Source organism: Ctenopharyngodon idella, chromosome 19 (genome assembly GCF_019924925.1).
Source record: "Ctenopharyngodon idella isolate HZGC_01 chromosome 19, HZGC01, whole genome shotgun sequence".
Classification (NCBI taxonomy): Eukaryota; Metazoa; Chordata; class Actinopteri; order Cypriniformes; family Xenocyprididae; genus Ctenopharyngodon; species Ctenopharyngodon idella.
In genome coordinates, this window is record NC_067238.1 from 14,014,124 (window position 1) to 14,035,343 (window position 21,220).

The 21,220-nt window shown below is 39.1% G+C and overlaps 1 protein-coding gene across 3 annotated transcripts in view; it reads left to right on the forward strand.

The window, feature by feature from the left end:
- The first annotated feature begins 15,260 nt into the window (after window positions 1-15,260).
- Window positions 15,261-21,220, forward strand: part of LOC127501161 (glutamate receptor ionotropic, kainate 5) — a 102,602-nt gene continuing 96,642 nt past the window's right edge. Inside the window, exons 1-3 of one of the 3 annotated variants that reach the window (XM_051872984.1) lie at window positions 15,261-15,682; window positions 15,968-16,011; window positions 18,681-20,275. The gene's annotated coding sequence lies outside the window, so the exon portion shown is untranslated. The remainder of the gene's footprint in view (window positions 15,683-15,967; window positions 16,012-18,680; window positions 20,276-21,220) is intronic. The other 2 variants (XM_051872985.1, XM_051872986.1) reach the window with 2 other exon arrangements.

Here is a 21,220-nt window from a genome sequence, read left to right on the forward strand (position 1 = left end):
GTGTGCGCCAGAAGGGCTGCTGCTTTTACATAGTTTGTGCTTGCTGTTTAATAATCATTAAAACTTAGCAAACTGGGAGCTCCAGTAGTAAGATGAAAATATTTATGTTTAAACCTTAAAGGGGACCTATTATGCAAAATTCACTTTTGCATGGTGTTTGGACATAAATGTGTGTTGGCAGTGTGTGTATACAACCACCCTATAATGATAAAACTCCAACCACTCCTTTTTTTTTTTTTTTTAATCCCAATAAATCATAAGCAGTGTCTCAGAACAAGCTGTTTCCAGATCCCTGGCAATGTGACGTCACTTTAGCCACAGGCCCCGCCCATGAATGTTGACAGACACTGCTGTTTTAACATTGAACCGCCCTAAGCGAGTTTACAGCGAGTTGTACACAGTCCGCCATTACTGCACTGATGAGAATGCCTCCCAAGCGTTTTAGGTGTTCTGTTGCTGTATGTATTAATCCACATAGCTCTCTCCATTTACTCCTGAAATCTGAGCCGCTGAAGATGAGGTGGATTAATTTTGTTTTCGAAGAAAATGCTCCCTCAACTCTACTGAAATTCATTTGTCTGCGTGAATCATTTCACACCGGACTGCTTTGTGAACGAATGTCAATACAAAGGGACAATACAAAACAGAGGTTGAAAAAAAAGTTGTTACTCAAGGATAGATCAGTAAACTGTTCGTGATCCAGCTTACAGTCTCCAGAGTGATACTGGATACGGCAGTAATGAAGGTGAGAGCACTTTATTACAGTTCATCGGAGTTGATTTACTGATATAAAGTTTACCAGTTTATTAAGCACCACCTGAAAAGGCATAAGGTCTTTATATATTTGTTTACTGTTAATTGTAACTAGTGTTTCTGTGTACTTTGCTGTGTATCTTGATGATAATGCAAGGGAGAGAGTGAGTTTATGGATAATATTTTACACTTAAAAATGAATTTATACATGTATATTATGCTGTTGCCACATTGGACCAGCACGGTTTGGAAAATGGATGGAAGAATGACTCAGCTGGGGGCGCCATCTTCTGGCGAGACGCAGAAATTCATTCGGTGCACGACTCAGTGCGTTATTCTCTAGCCGTTAAGCGTGCATCAGTTGTACACTCGTTTTTGCTTTGCATTGTGGGATTGAATGAGTGCACTCGATATCGTACACTATGGTTTTGGACACCACTACAAATGGCTGTCCCCTCAAATAGGGAGTGATTTCAGACACAGCCTTGGTATGGTTGCAGTAGTTGACATCTCGTGAGGGGAACATTATCAGCAAGTAAAACATTTTTCCCACACAAAGCTGTCATTTGCCTTCAGAATGCTTGGAATATAGCTCACAACTCGCATACACATACATATTTTTATGTTTAAATGGCACTTTTAAACATACACATTTCTAATTAATTGTAACTGGAAACACACTATACAAAAAATTTTCCTTTTGTGTTCCACAGATAAAAAAAAAAAGTCTCATGGGTTTGGAACGACATGAGGGTGAGTAAATGACAGGATTTTATTTTTTGGGTGAACTACTTCTGAAATAAAAAAGGTTAATTTGTGACAGTGGTGTGGAGAAGTTGAAGGTTAACAGGGGAGACAGGGCACTTAACCTCCTATAGCCCCAGAGGGCCCAGGTATCGTTTGGTACATGGACTACAGTTCAAGTGTCAGGTTAGATGTAGTGACCTTCTATGTAGACAGCGCGTGGGAGTCTTGAATGACAGGAGAGCAATTATTTCCAAGTCATTTTTTTCCTCAGAAATGGCTTCTTCCTTTGTGTAATACTGCTTCTGGTGGTCACTCTGTCATTTTCAGCTCCTTCACCTGAAAGCAAAAATGGTCTATGTACAAAATAAGCCTTCATATGCCATTGAAGGTTAACAGTGGTGGGCTATTCCACCAGTGACAGTGAAAAGTGTTACGGCATTAAAAATGTGATCACCGTTGACAAATACCAAGAAGCAAGAAAGAGAAGTGAGAAATAAACCAATGGCAAAGCTAATCAAGTCTCTGCCTGGGGCACAAGGCTAACAGACAAACTCATAAAGAGTCCTAAAAGCTCTCGAAATGCACTTCTCCTTAATGGCTTCCATCTTAAATTTTGCCCTTCGTGCTGCAAAGCCCTGCATTGAGCATTTGATTGCTTCTATCTGATGTATTATTCACATTATGCTGAAAGAAGGAATACTATCTAAGTTATGTTGATGTGCACCCTTATTATTTGTGTTGAAACCTCAATTTCACACCGTGTGAGGCAGGCATATTGTTGAACGGATGGATTTAAAATTTACTGGAGATTTTGTGACTGTTATTTGAAGACAAGGAAGATTTCAGTTACAGTTTATAATGGTGAAACATTGCATGCTTTGTACAACCCATGTTTTTACATTTGCCGCAATTCAACAGTGGAAATTGCCTATAGTAACCTTGGAGTGTGGCATCTCTCTTGGTTTAGGGTTATGGTGTAAAGACAGATAGTTTGAAAAAGTAAAATGTTATTTTCATTATTTGTTATAATAACATGCATTATTGTTAATAATAATAATAAGAATGTATAATTCTTATTATTAATTATTAATTAATTTATTCCACTAATTACCGAATAAAGTACTGTGACAGTACCATGGAATAGTGATTGTATCAGAGGGTAATACCATGATCATTACCAAAAAAAACATGGTAGTACAATACTTTTTGGTTACGTGAAATATCACTGTTGGCCTTACTGCGAGCCTTAATGCTCAATTCCAGGTTTTGCTCAGATCTGATTTTTTTGTATAGCTGTTCACATTGTTGTTTTAAATGTGGCCAATATCAGATTTCCAGTGTGAACAGATCATGGTTCTGAACTGACCTGCATACGCAAAAGAATGACACAAACGGGGTTGCCAGGGTTTTACCACAAAATCCACTCAATCGCTTCTTAAAACTAATCCAAAACTAGCCCAATCCCTGTAAAAATTGCATTCCGGGGGTTAAATATTGCGTTAATGCGGTCGCTTCAACCCACGGAGTTACAAAACAACCCGTGGCAACAGTGGAAAAAGTAACCCAATTCTGCGGGAAAATCACGGACTTGGCAATACACACAGTGCGCTGTCATACGGAAGTAAACACGGAGGGCATTTAAGTAAGCAATTACGCATTTATTTATAGTGTGATCTTCTGCGGAAGCCAGCAAAATTATGCGCCGGTGTAACCCCTCCTGTTCAAACCACCCGGTCTAAGTGGGATTCGACCTGGGTCCGCCGGCATGGGAGTGGGGCGCTTTAACAAGGAGGCTAAAGACTGCAGTCTCTAGCGTCAGTTGCTAGAGATCAGGGAGTGAGGTTTACACGCACAGCTCTTACTGGCCTACGTCTGTTACACTCACCCCCCTAAACCTCACTCCCATCTGGGTCACGGCACCAATGTAACCCCTCCTGTTCAAACCGCTCACTCTAAGCGGGACTCGAACCCGAGTCCGCTGGCATGGGAGTTGGGCACTCTAATGAGGAGGCTAAAGACTGCAGTCTCTAGCGTCAGTCACTAGAGCGCCTCTTAAGATCAGGGGAGTGAGGTTTACACACACAGCTCTTACCAGCCTACAACAGTTACACTCACCCTCACCCCCTTAAACCTCATTCCCATGTAACCCCTCCTGTTTAAACCCCGGTCTAAGCGGGACTCGAACCTGGGTCCACCGGCATGGAAGTCGGGCGCTCTAACAGAGCGCCTCTTGAGATCAGGGGAGTGAGGTTTACACGTGCAGCTCTTATTGGCCCACGTCTGTTACACTCACTCCCCCTAAAACTCACTCCCATCTGGGTCACGGCACCAATGTAACCCCTCCTGTTCAAACCACTTGGTCTAAGCGGGACTCGAACCTGGGTCCGCCGGCATGGGAGTTGGGCCCTCTAACAAGGAGGCCAAAGACTGCAGTCTCTAGCGTCAGTTGCTAGAGTGCCTCTTGAGATCAGGGAAGTGAGGTTTACACACACAGCTCTTACCAGCCCCTGGCCCGGTACACAGGCAATATGAAATATAAAGACAATGATGTGACCAAAGAAAAGCAGAGGTTTGAAACTTTTATGATACGAGCCCTCATGTTTTGCTTGTATTATAGAGCTGTCTCTGTAATACTTACGAGTTCTGACACATCACTGCCCTTCTACTGACTACCTTTCGCAACTGTCTTGATAACGTTGGGTATGTAAAATCTTTGAATAGACTCCTATGAGCGCAGAATCGTGACGAATGTTGATCTCGAGTAATGTAAAAATCACATGAATTCTGAAATGACTGTTCACACTGCGGTCACATTACAAAACATCTGACCTGTATCGGATTTAGTACCACATATGGAAGTGGCACAAATTGGAATCGAAAAGATCAGAGTCCATGTGGTTTGCACTGTTCACACTGTCATGGGGAAAACAGATATGAGTCACATGTGGGCAAAAAAACCCCAGATTTGGGCCACATTTACCTGCAGTGTGAACGTAGCCTTAGTGAACTTGAACTAACCATTATCTAATTATATTTTTATCCTTTTCATTATAGGTATAATTAAGAATAGAAAAAGTGTTGGAGAATGAGCTTGAATTTACTGGCTTAGTCACGTCTCATCAATGGATAATGTGAACATGTGGTATACCATATTGAAGGATGTAATCTCCACTATGCTTGTTGCACAAATTCCGTATGTCCAAAGTGGTACGACATTAAATTATGTGCTGGAGACTCACCTTCCCCCACACCGTCCCACAAATCACTGCGTGCTTTTGAAGTGAAAGACATTATATAATTGCAGATGGTTGTACAGATGGTGATTATGCTCACCTTGAAGATGACCACATGTTTTGGCGAAGCTCACATTGGGCTGCTCTTGTTTCGATTCACCCTTTCAAAAGTCATTGAGAAGATTTCGCACACAAGCCCATGTAGATTTCACCATTACATTGAGTCTGAACCGCACTGAACTTTTGTACGCCGTCAGTTTTGAACAACATAGCTACACGCTTCATTAATTGCAGTGAGCCTCTGGTGCTGTTGGACTGCAGTGCTGCTTCAGTGCCGTGTGTTTGGAGGAGCTGCTGTGAGTTCAGTCTCCGCTCTCATCATTTTTCCTCTCTCTGATTCGTATCATCACATTGATCACTGCATGTACCACATATACGGCGAATGATGGATCCCTACTGCACACACCCTCTGTGAAAGATGATTCCCCTTCTCTCATTCCTCTTTCGTCATCTTTTTTCTGTTGTCTCTTCTTCATCTCATCCCTCTTTCTTTCATCTCTTCTTTTTCATGCCATCTCTTTTCTCTCTGTTGTATTTGTCACCTCATTCCTTTCTTTTCTTCATCTCATCTTTCTTTTGCTTTAATTTTTGTTCCATCTCTTTCTCTTTTGTCTTTCATCTCATCCTTTTAATTCTTTTTTATTCCATCTTTTCTCTCTGTGATCTCTTCTTCATCTCATCCCTCTTTATCGTTAATCTTTTCTTGTCATTTCGTCATTCTCTTTTTCTCATTTTTCACTGCATCTTTCTCATTTCACCCTTCTTTGTGTCTCATCTATTATTTTTCATGCTATCTCTTTTCTCTTTCATCTCTTCCTTTATCTCATCTCTTTCATTCTCCTCTTGTGCATTCTATCTTTTTCTTGTCTTTTTACCATATTCTCATTTTTCGTTCCTTCTTTCATCTCACCTCTCTTTCTTTCACATCTTCTTTTTCATGCCATCTCTTTTTCTCTCCGTTATCTTTTTCCATCTCCTTTCTCTTTATTCTCCTTTTATTTTCCATGTCTTTTTATTTGTCTTTTATCTTAATCTCATCACTATCTCATCTTCTTTTCCATTCTATTTTTCCTCTGTTGGCTGTCATCCAATCCCCATCTTTCACTTTTTCATTCAACTCATTTTTTTTTTTTTTTTCTCCTCTCTGTGTTGTATCTTTTTCATCTCATCTCCCTTTTCTCTCATTCTTTCATATGACTCATTTTTTTCTCTCGGTTGCCAATACTCACCCTGACCTTCACCTGTTTCAAAATAAACTTGTTTGTTGTTACTATTCCTGTGAGTCTGTGTTCCCTGACTTACTTTTTTCTTTCTCTTTCTTTCTTTCTTTCTTTCTTTCACCTTTTCTCTCTGTTGTCTCATTTTATCCCTCTTTTTGTCTCTAACCACCCATAGGAAATAAAAATGAATCTCTTTAATAATCTCTTTTCAACCACACTAGAGAGCAATAGAGAGCAAATGGAGAGATGTTTGCTGCTTCTCAGACTTTTCCTCCCGAGAACAAGACCTCAGTAATCTCTTTATATAATTTTCTTTTCTTTACCTTTCTCCTTTGTGTTCCACCTCTTTCTAGCACACACACACAGTCCTCCATATCCTAATATCTGTATCTCAGTGGCCTTGCTAAGGTGACTCTACCTGCAGTGGCTCTGCCAGGGAGTGTATGAGAGAGGGAGTAACTGCCAGGGTTGCCAGGTCCCAGAAAAATTTCCAGCCCAAAGCATACTCAAAACCCACCCAAAAGGAATGAAAACTAGCCCAATTTCCCCCTGCCCCATAATGCACCTTAGACTTAAACTATTTTTATTTTATTTATTCTGTTTTAAATCTTATTTTGATCATTTTAGCTAAACTTGTTTATATGTAGCATGTGCACATTATTTTATGTATCACTGTATTTTATTCCTCTTCATTCACTAAATTTGAATTTTTCTTGTACTCTTTCTTTTATTTTAATTTTCAGCATTTTTCATGATATATTTTAAAATTAGAGCTGGGAAATATGACTAGAAATATTATGCCAATGTTATTTTTCCATATCATACGATATAGATATTTATCACAATATTAATTATCATTAATAGGGAAGGATATGCTCTCCACATGTTTGCTAGACCTTGAGAATGAATGTGAACATAAATTGTTTGTTCACAATTAAACTGTATTAAGCCACCTTTTAATTTAGGGCCATTGCTTTTAAATTTTATGATTTAATACAAATTTGCCATCAACCACAGTGTTTAATGAAATGAATTAATAAAACTTTAACAATTAATTATCAATTAATCAATCTTAAATGAAAATATAACAATTAAGCGATGTGCTTTGACTGGCTGTTGTCGTGTTCATTTCTGCTGTGTGAAAGCCTTCAAATCTACTTTTAGTGAAACTCCAACGCTATTTTATGAGGTGGCTAATTCGTACGAATTTGCACAACGTCACTCGAATGAATTCATACGATTTGTCTAAACCCCAGTGATGGGTAGGTTTAAGGGTGGGGTTAGGGGTAGGTCATTCTGATGAATTGATACAAATTTGGCAACTCGTAAAATACATACGATTTAGCAAAAAACATATGAATTGGTACGAGTGAGGTCATACGAATTCGTACGAATTAGCCACCTCGTAAAATACGTACAAATTGCCATGAGATCGGGTTGAAAACTCACATAATAATTTGTGGTGACATCAAACATCCCCCCAATACTATCTCTCCTTCATCCTTGGGTTGCCAGGTATCCTTTTCAAGGATACTACACATTAGTAAAAAGATCGATTTTCATTTCCTTTGTCTACAGATTAACATTTTGGCAGCCAAGGTACATTCTAAAAGTAGCCCAAAAAAACGCAACCCTGTGTAATTTTTCCTGCGACTACATTTTCAAAATAGCCCAATTGTGCGGGAAAACCGCGACCCTGGCAACTATGATAACTGCACATTCATCCTGTGTCCACATCTGCATATGCGTGTGAACCTGTCGGCCTTTTCCCTGCCTGCCTCCTGCCTTCTGTGCACTCATATGAGTCAACACAGTGAATGTGCATGAATTTACATGTGTGAGCCCTCACTGGCATCCTGCAGTGTGTGGCATTATCTGTGATGGAGTGTGTGCGCGCATGTGCGCTGACCATACATCTTCATCAGTCATGCTTAATGCTTCATCTCCGCATTTGTCAGTACTTTGCATCAACATTCCCGAGCTTCCCCTTCCCCTGCTCTTCCCTCCCACTCTCCATCGAACCTGCAGCCCACCCTTTTCCACCTTGTCTCTCGCTCTCTCTCTGCATGGCTCACTATCTCTCGCTCTGTCTCACTCACTCATTGATAGTGGAGCTCATGTGACCGGAATGCTGATTGGCTAATCACTATTCCATGGATGAGGTCGTGTTGTGGGATGGAATGGCAATCTGTCTTTCTTTCTATGAACAGAGGGACCACACAGTCAACTCTGGGAGAACAGAATGAGACTCTCTCTCTGTCGTTTTCTCTTTCAGTCCAGCTGACATATATAGGAGGCAGATAGTGGTGAGCTTGATTACGTTTACTTTAACCTGAATTACTTTTCTTTTTTGGCATGGAGGAGAGTGTGGTAAGCTGTGCCACTTTTCAAGTTCTCCTCTAGTCATGGAGAAATGGGACATTAACTAAAACTAACTCCTAATATATATTTAAAAAGTTGTTTAAAAGTGGTCCCTTTCCCCACATTAGGAATATAACTGAACCCTTGGGAAATATGTGAATGATTTGCATTCCAAATAATTATTTGAACAAAAGAAGATTTGTTAATGCACAATCACACGCCAAAGTCCTTCCACATTAATCAAGTTTTTATAAACCATCCAATTAAAGGTGTAATAATCAGAGTAGGACTGCATTATTATCATGGCCAAAAGGATTCATGATAACAACTTTGTGATAATTATTGAAATGTAAAACATAAATAGCCTAATCAGCTATGCTACACAAATTCATTTTGAACTTGCTTAAGTTTGTGTTTTGAATTTTTTTGGCCAATAAATCACACTGAAAATACAAGTGTACGGAGGTGGATTGAGAGTTTGCAACCATAACTGTACTAATGCATAAAAAAAAAATAACTTACTGTTGATCTGCACTTTCTGCAGACTGGGGTGTCTAACACCCCTTCTTTTTATGAAAACCAAAAAACTCCCATACCGGCGAGCTAACTTTTTTCGGATGCAGGTAAAGTGTTTTGCTTTCATCTGTCATCATCTTTGACATGATTTTGTGCGGCAGTACTAGCTACTCGCTGCATTGTCTTCTTATATTTATGTTTAATGATGGATTGCAACCTGCGTTAGGGTGTTGGAGTGTCCATAGTTACTGGTGCTGGATTATTTAGGATATTATCATATATGTCGTATTAACCCGATCAATATTTATTTTTTTGGGGTTATCATCAATATTGTGATACTAATCAGAATATTTAAATGTATTGACAGCATTTTGTAGTAGTAATTTTCTGCATTCCCCTATTACTGAAGCAAAAGTGCTTTGACATAAAATTCTTTTTTTATGTGTGTGTGTAACAAGGACACTGTAAAATAAAGTGTTACCAAATCTTTTTGTAACATTGGGAATTTTTACACCTGGTCACTTCATGAATTTACTCTGATTGGATAGCTATCCAATCGTCAAAAAGACCAGGTGTAAATGCCCTCCGAAACACTTTTAAGGTGGATTTAAATCTGATCACTCAAACCACTTCATGAGGTGGTTTGAGACAGATTCCAGATGAAACTGGACTAGTGTAAATGCATCTGGCTTTTGAAACGTTTAAATTTTATTCCCAAAATGGTAATAAATAAATGCGTGAGAGCGTGTTATAGGCTACATGACATGTTATAGCCAAATATGACAGCACTACTGCTACCAGGGTTGCCAGGTTTTCACAACAAAACATACCCAGTTGCTACTCAAAACTAGCCCAATTGCAGTTTGGGGGTCACTCTGTAAAAGTCGCATCCTAGGGGTAAAATCCGCGTTTTTGGCGGGGTTCCTCTGGTAAAATTTGCATTCCAGGGGCTAAATATCATGTATTTGGGGTCGCTTCAACCCGCGGACATGAAAAACAACCCATGTCAACAGTGTTAAAGTAGCCCAATTCCACGGGGAAACCGCAGACTTGGCAACACTGACTGCAACATGCATCGCAGCAGATGAGTAGCTGAGTATCTCTTCAGCAAACTGACACGCAAACTGCTGCAAATGAAACTGAAAGTAAGTCGTAGACGCTCGACACAATCATCTTCGTTAAAATTAGTGAGACTAAATGCTCTTACCAGTGCTGATGCCAATCTCTCTCCAATTGCGGTCTTTGATCTTGAAATTAGCTGATAACTAAAATGCAGTTCATATCTTTTGCTTTCATTGATGCGAACTCCGTTAAATTTGCATATAGCGTGGGAATTGAAGATCGGATTTATATTCGTTTTGCGGAGACACATTTATGTTTTAAAAATGTACCATTTTAACAAATCGGATAGCTATCCAATCAGTAAGAACGCATGATGTGACCAGGTGTAAACCCATTATTAGTCTTTTACTGTCACTTTTGATCAATTTTATGCATCCTTGCTAAAGTATAATTTCTTAAAAAATATATCTTGACAACCTAACGACAATACAGATTTATTATATAAAAACAGGGGTGAGATGTGTATGAAAGACACAGAATCTGAGAAGTTAAAAGGTTAGTTCATCCAAAAATGAAATTTCTGTCATTAATTACTCATGTCATTCCACACCCGTAAGACCTTCATTCATCTTCAGAACACAAATTAAGTATTTTTTTCTCATCGCTTCATAATATTAAAGTTGAACCACTGTAGTCACGTTGGCTATTTAAAAAATGTTTTTACTATTTTTCTGGACCTTGAATGATGGTAATTTCGTTGCTTCTTATGGAGGATAAAAAACCTCTTGGATTTCACTAAAATATCTTAATTTGTGTTCCAAAGATGAACAAAGGTCTTGCGGGTTTGGAACGACATGAGGGTGAGTAAATAATGACAGAAATTTCATTTTTAGGTGAAATAACCCTTTAAACTGCAATTCTTAAATGACTGAAATAGGTGGACATAAATTGTCAGTAGTTTTGTTTTCTGTCTTAAAGTTGAGTATTTTGTTGCATGTTTTATTAAACAAAAACTGACAAGATGTGCTATTTTGCATGTCTTAAAAACAAATCATCAGTAGACATTACTAGATCATTTTGGACATTTAAGTGCCACTAAGTTTGTGTTTTTATAAACACAAACCTAAATCAAGGCTCTTTGTGTAAGTGTTTGCTAAATGATGTTTTATTTACTAATACTTCTTGATGGTAATTTGCAGCTGATCTTGCTTTTATGTGTTAACAAGCGCAGCTGATGATGGGTGACCAAACTGTCCACATTTATTTACTGTATTGTTGTTTTTGTTGCGATGTTAAAATGAATGAAAATGACAGCACCAATCAAGCAGTCTGTCAGAGGCTAGTTTAAAGGGATCACATTCATATCTCTGTGTATATGACACTGCTGGTCTGCTGTTTTAAGGGGCTTTTAGGAGTTTGATTGCTCTCCTTGTTTCATCTTTCCTTTTCTTTGTATAACTATCAGACCCCCAGATATACATAAGCCTGTATGCTATTTATGCAAAGCCTACTTGTCAGCACATGACCCTATAAATGACTTTATGCTTCAATCTGATTCCTGCATTTCCCTGATCTGCACTAAAGAGAGTGAGGTGTTCATACAACAGCCAGTTGTGCGTGTCTATGAATTTTAAAATCCTCACCAAGTTTTGAATTATGGTCTTGTTTTTCAGTCATGTGAATGATTTTGCATTTAATTGAGGAATCATAAATCCTACTTCAATTAACTTAAAACGTGTTATGCGCATCTAAAAGCAAAATGTAAAGAAGGGTCAGGAAACTTTTTGTCGTTTACTGGGGATGTTCACTGTTACCGTAGTTTCTAATTGATTTCTGTGAAGAAACCGACAAGGGATTTACAGAAGATTTGGCTATTTTCAGAAAGAAAAAACAGACTGCATTACATAATCACGTTGGAAAGGTCACGTGTGACGTAGGCAGAAGTACCGACCCAGTGTTTACAAAGCGAACGTGCAAAGACTAAGTCAAACGGCCTTTACAAAAAAAAGGTAAAACAACGATGTCGGACGATTTTGAAGTTGGAGGAGAAAGTGAGATGGAGTTTTTCGCCTTACTTCCGCCTACGTCACGCTTGACCTTTCCAACGTGATTACATAATGCGTGGCGCATCGCAGAGGTGAGCAGTTGTGATTAAAAAGTATATAATTTTTTTATAATTTTTATATAATTCCTCGTCAGGGATCGTGTAGAGCCCTTTGAAGCTGCATTTAAACTGCAATTTGGACCTTCAACCCATTAGTAGCCGTTGAAGTCCACTATATGGAGAGAAATCCTGGAATGTTTTCATCAAACCTTAATTTTTTTTCAACTGAAGAAAGAAAGACATAAACATCTTGGATGACATAGGGGTAAGTAAATTATCAGGAAATTTGAATTCTGAAGTGAACTAATCCTTTAACTCCTGATTGTTTTAAGGTATTTTGTTACATGTTCTTTGCCTGTCATTCTCCCTGATTAATGGTAAGTCTATTGTTGGTTTATATGAAAGATTATTCAATAGACAACGCTTGCTCACTTGATACAGGTAGTAAAAATCACCAGAAGGGCACTTGCACCTTTCTAATGTAATATTCTGGGGTCAATAATAGTTTGTGAAGGCAGTTAACCTTTCATCTCAATGGCCCTTTTGGCATTTTCGTTTTTCTGCACTTCCGCGCTCCATGTTCCCTCCCTCCTTTCTGCTGCTTTAATCTCAGGTGAAAACACGGCCATGCATTACATACATCAATAAGTTCCTGCTGCGAGATCTCATTTCCTGCTGTCACCCGTGCGGACCAATGTCCCAGCATTCCCACGGCGAGAGCTGACTCTACCAGAACAGAATGGATAGCTCATGCTAATGATAATAAATCAGGTACGTCGTCCAATCAAAACAATGTTTTGCATCAGTTTGTAGTGTGTTCGGTGTCTTTTCTGAATGCCATCGAGAGTATGTTTGATTGTGTGTGCCATAGGAATATGTGTGGGTGTGTATGTTACAAAAAGTGAGGGAAAATGAGACAGACAAGGGACTCACAATAACCAATTCCCTACAGGGCATCACTCTGAAGCTGAAGGAAGAGCGAGAGAGAAAACTGTGTGAGTAAATGCATGTGATTGAATGAGACAGTACATAAGAGACTCCTGCAGTGATGAGTTTAAAGCCTCTACCTTATGTTCAAAAACGCTTTTCATATACAGTAATCTGTTTTAAAATGAGCCAAAATATATTAATGGGGCAGTTCACCCAATGTCGACATATATTATGATGTTCTTAATAATACTTCTTTTTATTATTATTTTCTCTCCCTGATGTCATTCCAAAACCTCTGTGCAGCACAAAACAAGATATTTTGAAATATGTTCACGCTGCTCTTTTTTTGTAAAACGAAAGCATATTATGATGGACTGTCAAGCTCAAAAACTAAAAAAAAGCACTATAAAGAAGTCTATATGACTTCTACATTACAAGATAGTTTTGTATGAGGAACAACATGAGGGTGAGTAAATGATGATGATTTAAATTTTTGAGTAAAATATTTTTTTAATGTATATGTGTGCATCTATCCAAAAAATATTTTTAGAGAGTCTAATTAGCATTTTCGGGAAATGTCTGACAGTGCACACTAGATATTGAATTAATTTAATGTGTGTGTGTGTGTGTGTGTGTGTGTGTATTTTTTATATATATATAATATAAACAAATTTGATGAGCCAAACTCAGAGCTTTGTTTAATAGTGATATACATGCAAACTGAATGGATATTAAATTCTATATGAATGTTGCTTTAAACCACAAAAACATACACATTGTGACTGACATACTCCTTAGCCGTGGTAAATTCACTGTAACAAAAAGTGTCTCATGGCTTATTGCCTTAGTATAATATGTATGTGCATGTGTTTGTGCATACATCCATGAAAAGCTGGTACGCACATTCTTGATGTCTTCCAGTCACTATGTGTGACTGATGTGATTTTCAGGGTAAAGCTGCGATCACACTAAACTTTGAGCTCCATTGACTTCCATTCTTACCGCATGCAGTTGTGTGGGTAAGTGGAGAAGATGTTAGATTGTATTATTATTATTATTATTAGTTGTGATTTATTGTTTATTAAAAACAGAAGCCCTAAAGCATTACATCATGTCTGGTTTGTTGTGGTGTGTGAAGTAATTTTGAAAAGGTCATCAGATTAAGGCTCAGATTAAAGGATAATGGTCATTAATACATAATAAACCCCAACAGAGTGAATGAGAATATGTACCTGATAATATAATATCTTCTATATAGTATCATCCTGAAGAGGTTTATTCAGCAGTAATAGCTGCAGAAAATTCAGCTTTACATAACAGAAATAAACGATATTAAAATAGAAAAAGGTTATTTTAAATAGCAATAATATTTCACAATATTTCTTATGTTTTTACTGTATTTTTGGTCAAATAAATGCAGCCTTGATGAGAATGAGATTTGAACTGTCAAGTTGACATTATATGGAAGCTTGTTTCTGCCACTAAATAAAAAAATAAAAAACTTTTTATCTCAAAATTCAGATTTTTTTCTCACAATTACGAGTTTGTATCTCACAATTCGGATTTTTTTTTTCTCAGAATTGTGAGATTTAAACTCGCAATTGAGAGTTATAAAGTCAGAAATGCGTGTTCTAAAGTCAAAACTGCGATGTAAACTTTTTTTCTCAGAATCATGAGTTTATATCTTGCAATTCAGACTTTATAACATGCAATTGCGTGTTTCTGAGAAAAAATGTCTTTTTTCCCTCAAAATTGGACATTATAAAATGTAATTGTGAGTTTATCTCAATTCTGACTTTATAATTCGCAATTCTGACTTTATATCATACAATTCTGACTTTATAATTTGCGCTTTTGAGTTTATCTCGTAATTCTAAGAAAAAAAATCAGAATAGAGAGATATAAACTCGCAATTGCTATAAAAAAAGTCGGAATTGTGAGATAAAATGGCAGAACAAGCTTTCATAAACATTATTATGTTAGTAAAAAGTGATCGACATGAATCTTGAGAGACATTGTTTGCCTGTTGTCGGTTTATTTTTATTGCCATATGTGCTGTAAATATTCAAAGGGAGTTTAACAAATTTACTAGCTTCCTGTAATGTTATTATATATAGTCTATACTTTAGAATATTAACTTCAAGTGTGCTAATTTATCATTTTTAGCAAGAATTGTATAGTACTACATGTGGGAATTATCCTTGTCATTAAGAATGTGTGTATTGATGGAGGATAAAGCTCAGGAGACAAGTGTGACTGTGATAAATGTACATTTTGATGTTTATTTTACAGTATTTGTGGGAGTGAGAGTAGAAAGATATGAGTTAGAGAGACGGGGAGAGAGAGAAAGATGTGCTTCTGATTGGATTGGAGGCAGTGCTGAAGAGGCACTGAGACACGAGAGAGAGAGAGAGAGAGAGAGAGAGAGAGAGAGAGAGAGAGAACGAGAGGGCACGAATGCAGTTTACACATTAGCCCAGCTGCCAGAAATTACAGCAAGCTCAATTCTGCCGGACTGGAACAGGGGGGCGTGAAACGGGAGGATGGCAAGGACGCAGAAAATGAAGAGAACCCACCATTGCTTTCTCTTGGGAAATGATCTGTGGTGAATAAACAGAAACCGCAGAAGAGGCTGAGGAAGAGAGAGGCAGAACGGGGGAACAGAGGAGGAGGGGGAGCCTATAGCGTCCTCTGAGGTAGCGCCTGTGGAGCCTGCTCATGCCGCTGCGTGCGTGTGTGTGTGTATGTGTGTGAGTGCATGCATGCTGACATGTTGATTTATAGCTGCATGTGTAATTCTCTAAGACTCCGATTAGTGAGTCATTTTTGCATGTATGCATATGACCGGGACTGATGCGGGGAGCCACTCGGACACTTAAGCTCGTTTGATATTTTCGTCTGATCTTCTTCGTTTTTGCACACATTCATATCAGTCCTTTTGGCATTCTTTTGAGGTTTGTCTGTCTTTCTCTCTCTGCCAGCGCAGTAGACTTACACCATCTCAACTGAAGGAAAAGAGCCATGGGTGAGTGTGTCTTGCTTTTCTCGTTTGTTCTTCATCCCTCCTTTTTTTTTTTTTTTGCATGATGCACTCTGAGTTGCCCGCAATCATTTTCCTCACCCCTTTTTTTTTTTTTTCAAATGCCCTTTTTCTGTTGTCCATCAGCCATTTTATCCCCTTTCATCGTCTCCTCCTACTCTTTCTTTCATTCTTTCTCTCATCTGTCATGGTCCCCCTTCCACTCTCCCCATCGGTCCCCATCTGCCCATCCCTCAACAGCCATTAACAACTGTCTGTGTCACAGGAGCGCTCAACCTAAACCAATGCGCTCAGGTCAAACACATCCTTCACACATGCTTCTCACAAACACACACGCAGTACTCGTATATCGTCACGGCCGTATATGCGTCTGCCGGTGAACTCTGCTTGTATTTCATGGGTGAGGCAGGGAGCGTGCAGATTGATGGTGATTGTGACAGCTTACCCACGATGCTGTGCTTTTGCTGGCTATGCTACCACTGCCTCTGAGTGTGTGTGTGTGTGTGTGTGTGTGTGTGAAGGTTATTTAACTTAAGCACCTGAGAGGAAGGGGAGGCATACAACCACATATATAAAACGCTAATTTTGGATAAAGCAGCTATTATTTTATAATGTACACACTTGTAGAAAGGAAAAATCTCTTTAATATCTCAGTAGTTTCTCCTAGACAGTGAAGAAACTAAATGCAGACCAAATACAGACTTTTTCTCCTGAGGAAGCGACCCAAGTAACCTCATGTCGTCTCTAGAGTTTCACAAGAGATGTCATATTCTGAGTCAGAGATCTCAGTATGAAATCAAATATTTCTCTTCAAATTCTAGTTATGCTATCCACATTAATTGAATAGCTGTATATTCTTACTGTATGTCAATTATTCTCATTTGTATCCATTTTTAATGTCTCCAAGTTATCCGTGACCTTCCATTAAACTCCTGAGTGATGAAAGAGCAACCACTGAGCAATAAAATTTCCTGTCAGCTGCTAGTCTACAATAATATGAGGATCTCCCACCTCTTGACAATGCAGATATAAGCTCAATCTTTCCTAAACAATTGTGAAAGTGCAAAAGATAGCAAAAATATAAAGCAGCGATGATGAGAAAGGCGATATAACAGAAGCCACCTTATCGCCTGCGTGACGCGATTCATAAATTACCGTGAAATAGAGTTGTGTGATATCAGAGTGAAATACCGTTGTTGTCTCTACCTCTGTGTAACTGAGATGATGCAAAGCGTTGGATTTATCAGGGAAATCTTCATAGTTGTAAATCCTTTTCAGAGCCGCTATCTCAGACAGAGAGGGGCAGGAATAGAGGATGACAAAGCAGACCGAATTATGTTTCACTGTACCAAATGCAAGAAGTGCAAGAGAAAAACGAATCTCGTTTTCAACCTCTCACCTTCGCTTGGTTTCTTGGCACGATGCTCTGACTCGCTCGCGGAAGCATTAGATCACAGAGAGAAAAGTACAGAATGTGATCTCGGCACCCTTTGCTGAAGTCTTTGTTAATATGTGTGCCGAAGGTACAGAGTTTGATGTCTGCTAGGGCTCAGACCTATTGATTTAACATGACGGCTTTTAAAAATGGAGTAATAGGCCTTTGAGTAGGCAAAAACGGATCAGTTTGGCTCCATGCACGATTAGATAATAATAAAAAGTGCCTTTATTTACCTGTGACATGGCATGTTTTTCAAGGACAAATGCTGATATGCATTTCAAAAGGGAATGTCTTCCCTAGAGAGTCAAATTTCCTTATGTAAAACACATTAGCACAACTGTCACACAGAAACCAGGAAAACAGATTCTAAAATCAAGATTAAAAATACATCTTCCTCAAAATATTTGTAAAAGTAATACTTTATCTTAGCCAAACAAACCAAAAATAATGGCCTTTACATACCTAACCCAATACAAATTATACTGGTTTAAATGAGTCAAAACAAATCAAATTTGACTAGAGAGCCAAAGCATAATGTATTTTAATGGCTTAATGTGTTTACAGCGTTAAGCACTCAATTCTCATGCTGTGATGTAAAAAGCATCAGCTTGTGAGTGTTCATGTTTAAAAGCACAGTAGATTGGTAGATTGACAGATTTAGAAACATGGCAGCCACTTGACCAGCTTCCCCTCTCTCTTTATTCCAGCTATGGCTAACAGGCTTACGTAACGTTCAAGCACACAAGGAGCCAGTGTTTCACTAATATTTATCACAGAACATTTTATATATGGTCCCTCGTAACACCACTTCACTCTGAAAATATAATCACAGCGATTGTTCTCTGCTCAAAGCAGTTGCATTGGCTTCTCACTTTATCTGAAGGACAATTGGCTGTAATTACTTTTTATATAGTAAAAATTGTGCTTGAAGCTTGTATATGTTGGATAAGAGGTAAGATTGTGTTGAAATATTAGTTCAGCGACAGAAGAACTAAAAAGAGTGAGAATGCTGGAAGGAAAGGACTTGGGAAAGGTATAGGAAGGGAGAATGTCAATGCAAGGACACCATAGAGTAAGAGGTATGAAATTGCACTCATAAAATGAGCAAGTAATGGAAAAAGACCATTCCGCCCCACTCTACATCCCTGGCATTACATCATTATGTCTTTTCCTACTTTAATTATATGTTCCTAATTGTCTGTTCCTCCGGCTCTAGGCTGTTTCCTGCCCCGTAAAGGCCAATTTCTCCACCCTTGACGCGTCTTACTGCTCTTGCCTGCTGACAGCAAGTTCTTCTTCCATACATCCCCAGACGCTCTCAGAATGCACCTACTTTCCTGCCAGCAAAAGCGCAGTGACAGGAGCGCAGAGACTTGAGGATATCTGCCATTAAAAAGTCGGCTGAGGAAGTAGGACCGAAAAGAAAGAACAAATCCTTGATTAGGATTTTTTTTTTAAATCACTTGACGTTTACTACTCCAAAACCATCTAGCGCTTTAAGTCGGAACGGAACCCTGAGGGGCCAAAGGAATAAGTGTCATCCAATCACACCAAGATCCTTTGATTTCATATCGCACAGAGAGGATCCTAAGCGATACCATTCAGCGGGAGATAATTGAACTTCCTGCCTGGCAGGCAGCTGAAAATGGACAACTAGAGAGGTTCAAGTGGTTTTTCTGGGGGATACGTTCAAGAACCCCACCACTTAGGATAAGATTGGAGGCCGGCTCTGACGGCGATCTACGGTGTTTGGTGTTTGCTTTTTGCTTTTTCCCCCCACTGTTTGTCCAGTTCTGAGAAGGGAAAACGGATTTGGGGATTGTTTTGTGCTAGACCTCAGTCAGACCTCAACTTTTAGACTCACATTCAACAGTTTTACTGTGTAGGTCTAGAAAAGAAAGGCAAATCACAAGAAAGAGTGATCCAAGGTGTGCCTTGGATTGACAAGGCTGTTCACCTGCATTCTGGGGCAAACAAAGAACATTTTATCACATGGCTTTTATTTCAATATTCAGATTCAGGTAAATTGAAAGACAGAAGGAGAACAAGACCAAAGAAAGTGAAAAGGGGAGGGAGGGGGCCAATGCCACAGATCATCGCTAACTCCTACCTTTTGATAAGTTAAGATTCTTTTTCCATTTTCGTCTTCTTTTCATCTTGAAAATTAGATTTTTTTTTTTTTTTGTTCTTTTTTGTTCTTTTTTTTCTCAGATGACCCTTAAGACTGTAAGGGAGATCGTAACACATTGCAGTGACTGAGATAGGGTGGGGGAAAAAAGGAGGGAGAAGCTTTTTTTTCCCTAGCTGAAACAGAATGTTCTGTTGCCTTCTCATTTTTGCAGTTTTAGGTATTTATCTTGTCACTCCATCTCCGTTTTCATCCCCCTCTTCATGCCTCTGGGAGAGCAAAGGAGGGAATTGAGTTATTTCATCTCTGCTGGATTTTTTTTTATTTGCCTTCCCGACTGATTTTAGTTCTATACTCCTGTTTACCCCAGACAAAATGCTGTTGTATCTCAAGTCAAAATCAGGAACCTGATAGTGTTTGGCAAAAGATTCCACAAGGAGAGCCAGGCAACGAGAACAAGAGACAGAAATCTTCTGAAGCCTAACCTCCGATCTTAAAAAAGCGTGAGATCTGCTTTCGCCCTCCCCTCTCCACCACCCCCCTTTCCCATCCAGTTTCAGAGGTGTCCTCGGATATTCCTTCCTCTTTTCCCCGGAATCTGTCAGCATTCCCGACGGGACGCAGCCAGCTTGTATCCGTGCCAATCCTTTGATATTAGCTCCCGGTGTCGTCTGCTTCATTCTGTGAGTAGATCGCGCTCTCTCCTCCTGTCTGTGCGAGTGTGTGCAGTCATGTGTGCGTGTGTGTATTTGACTTTGGCTCCATATGGTGTTCAATCCCCTGTGTAGCTGTGCTTATCTATCATCTGTTTATGTGTGTATGTCTGGGTGGGTGTTTGACTTGAATGTGTACGCTACGCGAACGTAAAAATGAGTCAAGGTTAATGGCACGGGCTTCTGTGCTGGGCATAGTGCATAGCTTGTTTTCCGTAATGGACAAATATATGTTCTGCTGCAGATACAGCGTGTTTGTAGAGGCACGTATGTAGCAGGTGTCACAAGCGTAATGTTCTCGTGTGCATGTACCTTGTAGGCTATAGGGCGACATAAGACCATGATTAGTTTTCCGAGGTTGTGCGCTAATGAATGCAAATTGATGTAGATACACTCAATGGAAGATAAAAAAGCATTTTGTGGCATGTCTTTTTAAAACAAGCACAGTAGAGTGGCATATTTATTCTCTGCCAGTCAAAACTGCACTAATGCATGTGTCTTCGGCGTGAAGTTTTTGTACAATGGAGAGGTTCATGGAGTAAGCTGTGACAATAGCTGTTCATAATAAATGTGACTGACAATGCTGTTGCGGTGAGAGATGATTGTGTTTTTTTTTCCTGCTTTGCCCCCCAGATTGAACAGCTGTGGTCTCTGTCTCTTCTCTCAGCCTTTTTCCCATCACTTGCTCAATCAGTGTCTGGACCTCACTTGGGGCCGGCCAATAATTGAAAAGCTATATTGATATTCTGCTCTGGGGAGATGGAGGGGAAAAAATAGACTTTTATTTACAGTTAATTGCATGGAATGGGATACAAAAAGTGCTGTTGAAACATTAGGTTGGAGCATCCTGTCCAGTTAATTGTTTCAAAGCTGTTAGCTGGGCTTGAGAATGACTAGAAGGTTTTGTGGTTTACT